This window comes from Pseudophryne corroboree, chromosome 4 (assembly GCF_028390025.1).
Source record: "Pseudophryne corroboree isolate aPseCor3 chromosome 4, aPseCor3.hap2, whole genome shotgun sequence".
In the NCBI taxonomy this organism is placed as follows: domain Eukaryota; kingdom Metazoa; phylum Chordata; class Amphibia; order Anura; family Myobatrachidae; genus Pseudophryne; species Pseudophryne corroboree.
Window position 1 is genome coordinate 886079205 of NC_086447.1, and position 6322 is coordinate 886085526.

Here is a 6322-nt window from a genome sequence, read left to right on the forward strand (position 1 = left end):
TTGTTTGTGTCATGGAGTGGCGTCAACCTGAACAAGAGGGGCTCCGTGAACCCCTCAGCCAGGGGCATTTCCGGAGAGGGGGTGGGCATGATCAGTGAGATAGCTGCCCCCACCCCCCTTCCCTTGTTGGCAGTGGACACTGCTGCACTCAGTGGCAGCAGTCTCCCTACACCAGGCATTGCCAACCTTGGTCCTCAAGGCACACTAGCAGACCAGGTTTTAGTGAGAACCAGACTTGAGCACGTTTGGTTAAATCAAATGAGCTGAGGTACTAATTATTAATCACCTGTTCTCAAGCATGGGTATCACTAGAACCTGGACTGTTAGTATGCCTTGAAGACCAAGGTTGTAATGCCTGCCCTAGACCCACCGCAGCCCAGCACACAACAGCGTAGTGAGGCTGCCGGCTGGCTGACGACAAGCCCAGGCAATTGGTACCTGCTTCCTCCTCTGAGCCACTGCTACCATGACAGTCCTAATGTAACCACCCAGGATCGACTGTGCCATACTTGCCTACCTGACACTCTCCATGAGGGAGAAAATGCTCTGTTCCTGGACTTTCCTGGTAATGTATGATTGCCATCACCTGTGGTGAAACACCTTTCTTATCAATTAACTAGCTCACCACAGGTGATGGCAATCATACATTACCAGGAAAGTCCAGGAACAGAGCATTTTCTCCCTCATGCAGAGGGTCAGGTAGGCAAGTATGGACTGGGCATGCACAGTTTGCAGATAGCTGCAGGATCATTTGCATTTGGGTTTGTATCTGACCCTTACACTCAAATGACATTAGACTCTGATTAAGCCGCTATGACAGAGGACAACCACAAGTAACCTATCCTAGGGGCAACACAAATTCTAATCCGTGCTGCCACACTTCTTTTTACCCCACTCAGGTAAGTGAGCTTACAAAGATTCTCTGGGACTATTAATATTAAGAGGCATTAGTGCTGCAAATAAATGTTTGTTTCCCAGCCAACGTCTTAACCAGCGTCACATAATACATAAGGTGCCTGTCTGATTGGTAAGCCACCGTGATTCCATTCCTCTCACATATCAGACAAATCCTTAATCATCCTGACATTAAATACTCCCGGATAAATTCTACCTGTTTTATCAACAGTAACTTGTTTATTTTTGGAATTCAGGTTAATCTGCTCATCGTTCCTGTTCTGGGCTGGATTCCAGATGGAACAGACGGGCGCTTATCTTGTGCAGATAGAGAATGCCCCCGATCCCGGATCCACGTTTACGCTCCTATCACAGACTGTTTGCTGCACCATTTAATAACACAAGGAAACATAAGACACTGCTTAAACTTAACAGCAATATGTTTTGTTTTGTCACAGGAATCAGGCTGCAGCAATTACAGGACATAGAAAAGCTGCTCAAAACTTAACCGTTTAATTAAAGTAAAGGACTTGGAAATATTGTTGATCTTTTGTCTTTATTTCAATAATTCATATTATTAAATAATTTGTATGATTATTATGTGACATTCAGTAATATGAAATAATTTTGCAATTAATTTCCGCAAGACGGTCATTTTGTGGGCTGTACCAAAATGCATGGGAACCAGTGACATCACTGAGATTGCAGCTTTCCAATTACTAGGAATTGGTGACATCACTGAGAAAGCAGTCTATCCAGTCACTACAAACCAATGACATCGCTGAGAATACAGTCAATCAAATCACTAGAAACCAGTGACATCACTGAGAATGCAGCCTATCCAGTCTAAAGGAACCAGTGGAATAACTGAGAATGCAGCCTATCAAATCACTAGGAACCAGTGACATCACTGAGAGTGCAGCCTATCAATTCACTAGGAACCAGTGACATCACTGAGAGTGCATCCTATCCAGTCACTGTAGACCAGTAACATCACTGAGAATGCCGCCAACCCATCCACTATAGGCCAGTGACATCACTGAGAATACAGCCTATTCAATAACTAGGAACCAGTGACATCACTGAGAATGCAGCCTATCCATTCACTAGGGACCAGCGACATCACTGAAAATGCAGTCTACCCATTCACTTGGAAGCCATAGAAATGTGCCCTTCCCATCCCTCCATATCTCATATGGATAATGATTAGAGATGTGCGTATGGGTTTTGGTTTTGGATCTATATCTCCTTCCTGTTTTGGATCTATAATTGGTTTTGCCAAAATCGCACTCATGAATTTTGGTTTTGGATCTGTATTTTTTTACAAAATAATAAAAACAGCTAAAATCACTGAATTTGGGGGTACTTTTGTTCCTAGAGTATTATTAACCTCAATATCATTCATTTCCACTGCTAGTCAATTTTAACCAGCTCACAACATTATTTTCATCCAGTTAAGGAGAAAAGATTGCACCAAGATATCTGGATGACTAAGCTAAGTGACAGCAGTGGGCGGCACTTAAACTTCCAACATGGCACATCTAGGCAACAGAATGGCACTGCAGTGGCAGACAGGGTGGCAGTTTAATAAACTATTAAAATGTTTGTCGTCTACTCAAGAAGAGTTAGCAATGCTCCAAACAGCACATAATGCAAAGAAAAGAGGTGCAATATACCCTTACTGTATGTTGTATATATTAAACAGGACATGCACAGTTTAACAAACCAATCACTTCAGCGACGGAGACTGCTACTTGTGGCTGAAATGATTGGTTTGTTCGGGCCCCCACAAAACAAGCTGGCAATGGTCTCTACATACACACAAATTGGCTCTATACAGGCAAAATATCGCCATCGTCATCATCATCCGATTCCTCACCCCCATTTGTGTGTACATCCTCTTCTTCACACACTATAAAGTCATCCCCACTGGAATCCACCATTACAGGTGCCTCTGTATTTTTTAGATGTAATTGCCAGTAAAGATCTTCCTCATGGAATTGGTAATTCATTTTGATGAACATCATCTTTTCCACATTTTGGGTAAGTAACCTTCTACGCTGATTTATGTACAACAATGCACCCCTGGGGACAAACACAGAACCCCTTTATGAGCAACAAAGCACCCCTGGGGACCACCTACAGTTGGAGTACCACACACAATGTCACAATACATGTATGATTATACACTGCAGTCTGAACGACAGTGTCACAGAAAAATAATAGTATAGTACACTGCGGTATAGCACATATATACACATTTTTTATTATAATGTTTAGCTTTTATTTTGTTTACACTGAGGCAGAGCACCTCTAGATTAGGAGTGTGGGCAGATCCTTGTGACATCATGATGTCATGCAGTAGTCACAGAAAGCTCCTCCGGGAACGTTTTGGACTGCCCAGATTTGTTTATGGGGCCGCTTGGGACCCAAAGAGCCCTAGTTAGGCGCCTAGGTTGACTTGTGGAAAATACACTGCTGGTCCAAGCCACTCACCAATATTATTATCTAGGTATTAATCTGAACTACTTGGAGACTCGATCGCACACCAGTTTGCCCCTAATTCTTTCCTCTGCTTAAATACAATTAAAATTATATTTCAAGGCAAATTGATAGTTATCAAGAACTAATTATTCTTATCATTCAGCAAAATGATGCCCAGTCTCCTGTAGGTATAATGAGGAGCTTTTTCGTATGGAATGAGGATTATTTGAGGCAAATTCAGTTATTGGAAAACTTTAGATCCTTACGTGATGAGCGATTTAAATGAGCTGAAGAATATGAGCAGTGACAGATTATTCCATGGAGACAATGATAACTCTCTCAATTCCGGAGCAGACAGCAAATCCTCCATTACACCACATGGAGATCCTCTGGGAGGGGAAACCAGGGGTTAACGTATTCTCACAGAGCTCTGACAGAGAACAGGGAAGTAAATATATATAACACCCCCAAAGACAGTTATCAATCAGATCGGCTTGTTTTAAGGACATTACATCAAAGTTGGATCAGCCTGTAGTGTGTTTTTCCACTTTAATTTTGAGGGTGACTCCAAATCCAGACCTCCATGGGTTAATAAATGTGATTTCCATTGATAATGTTTGGGTGATTTTGTTGTCAGCACATTCAGCTATGTAAAGAACAAAGTATTTAATAAGAATATTTCATTCATTCAGATCTAGGATGTGTTATTTTAGTGTTCCCTTTATTTTTTTGAGCAGTGTATATATATGTACGTATGTATGCATAGATGGGTGTGTGTATGTATGTATGTGTATATATATATATATATATATATATAAATATTTTCTTAGACAAACTTGTTAATATATATGTATATGTTACGTGTATATAGATAGATATTTATACGGAAACCCACCCCCTGAAAATCCTACGTTTGCCCCTGATAACCCACCCAAATCTAACTCTCTCTGCACATGTTATATCTGCCACACCTGCAGTGCACATGGTTTTGCCCAACTGCTAACAAAGTTGCTGCTGCGATCGACTCTGAATTACCCCCACAGAGCAGTTTTAGGAGCTAAACCATGCAAATACATTGGGGGATTTTCAGACCTGATCGCTCCTCTGTGAATTTGCAGAGATCTGCGATCAGATAGCCACCACCCAGACAGAGTGAATGCCCGTCCCATGCAAGCCTGCGTACTCCTTGCGGAAATGTCGCCGTTCAGCTGCAAATCTGTTCGCAACTCACTCACCATCAAATGATTTTTCCAGTCTGCTCAGTCTGTGCGTAACCCAGGACCTACTCCTACAGTGTGATACAATCAGGCTGATCGGGGTCGGAGCTGACGTCACACACCCTCCATGAAAACGCTTGGGAACGCCTGTGTTTTTCCTGACACTCCCAGAAAACGGACAGTTACCATCCCCAAATCGCCAGCTTCTTGTCAATCACCTTGCGTACGCCTAGTGATAAACAAAGATGCTGGATTTTTTTTACTGTTTGGCCTCGCGCATGCGTACTATGATCTGTATGCATGCGTATAGCGATCAATAATCGGCCGCCTTGTGAATTCGCACAACAGCGATCAGGTCTGAATAGACCCCCATAGACATGTATACAAATAATGAAAACTGCTCTGCAATATACTTGCCTCATTCTGCACTCAGCCGCACCCAGCCTGGGATGGATCTCCAGCAAGCATACCGCACCAATACACACAAGAGGGGCGGGGCACAGGCTGGAGTGCATGGCCCCTCCCTACTTTGACAGCTCTTCCCCCTCACACACGCGGAACCTGATGTTTTTGCTGTGGGTGCTGCAAATAGCAAGAATGGAAGATCCTGATCAGCAAGAGGGAGTGTTTGTGTGCCGGGTCGTTGGGGGAGAAGATGTGTGCCTGAGTACGTGCTACTGAGGTGTTGGTTGTGAAGGCAGGACGGAGGGGGAGTAGATGTACGTCTGAGTGCTGCTGGGGCGTAGGTAGTAAATTTTGGTTAGAGAATGTGTGTGTCTGACTACTGCTGGGATTTGGGAGGTGATAGTGAATGCGAGCACGGAGGGAGTGGGGGGCACCAACAACAATTTTGCTTCCTGTGTTTTGTTAGGCAAAGTATTGTTGCAGACTGCAGACTTGTTCTTAATGGGTAATGCAATCAGGGCAGCCTATCAAGCATTGAAAAGCTTAGCCCTACAGACCTTGCCCCTATTTCCAGGGCCATCTAGACTTCTGGCATGCCTAGGGACATTGTCTCAGAGGGACCGTGGCCATACTCCCTCATTCTGTACTTATCTATGGTGGCATAGCCAGACTAAGGGAGGGGCAAAGGGCATACTGTACCCCGGGACCCCCTTTTGTTAGGGGCCTCTGGCTGGAGCACATTAGCATCACTAGCTTTCCCTCTTATGCAGCAGCAGAACCAGGCAGCCAGAATGTGAGCAGGACAGTATGCAGTGCAGGCAGAGACACAGGAGTACCAGGTTTCATGAACTACCGATGGAACTTTCTGACCCGAGGAGAGATAGGAGGGGGAAGAGAGCTGACACAGGTATCCCAGCTTCTCCTCCTACCCACCTGGGTGTCTGTGTGCTGTTTAACCTGTTATCTAATGAGGTAGAGCAGTGGTTCTCAAACTTGTTCCTCAGGACCCTACACAGTTCACGTTTTCCAGATCACCCAGCAGGTGCACAGGTGCAGTCATTACTCACTGACACATTTTAAAAGATTCACAGGTGGAGCTAATTATTTCACTTGCAATTCTGTGAGAACACCCGGAAAACGTGAACTGTTTGGGGTCCAGAGGACCAAGTGTGAGATCCTGTGGTATAGAGGAAGACCTCCTGAGTCCTGTCCCAGGGTGTAAGCAGTACAGAGGCTGCTGCTATTCCTGCATAGATAAAGATAAATTATAGATTTTATTTTTCTATGTGCATTTTAAGGTTCAATTATCTTTGTTCTACTAC